Below are 426 nucleotides of genomic sequence, written 5' to 3'. Positions count from 1 at the left end.
AGGGGGCTCCAGCACCCTCGGGGCCTGGCCAGATGGAGTTCAAGCCCCGGGTCCGGTCCCACCTTCTGAACCCTAGCCAGGCTGGGGAGAGTCTCCCCGGGCCCCGGTGGAACCTCCGTCCCCAGCGCCCCGGACCCCCGGCCGGATTGCAGGACGGAGGGGTACCAGCACCCTCGGGGCCTGGCCAGATGGAGTTCAAGCCCCGGATCCGGTCCCACCTTCCGAACCCTAGCCAGGCTGGGGAGAGCCTCCACGGGCCCCAGTGGAGCCCCGTCCCCAGCACCCGGACCCTCTGGTGGCCTGCGCGACAGGGGGCAAGCGCACCCCGTGGCTGGCCGGCCGGAGCTCAAGTCCCGGGCCCGGTCCCACCTTCCGAACCCTAGCCAGGCTGGGGAGAGCCTCCCCGGGCCCCGGTGGAGCCTTGTC

The sequence above is a fragment of the Lissotriton helveticus genome, chromosome 7 (genome assembly GCF_964261635.1).
Source record: "Lissotriton helveticus chromosome 7, aLisHel1.1, whole genome shotgun sequence".
Classification (NCBI taxonomy): Eukaryota; Metazoa; Chordata; class Amphibia; order Caudata; family Salamandridae; genus Lissotriton; species Lissotriton helveticus.
This window is presented reverse-complemented; position numbering follows the sequence as displayed.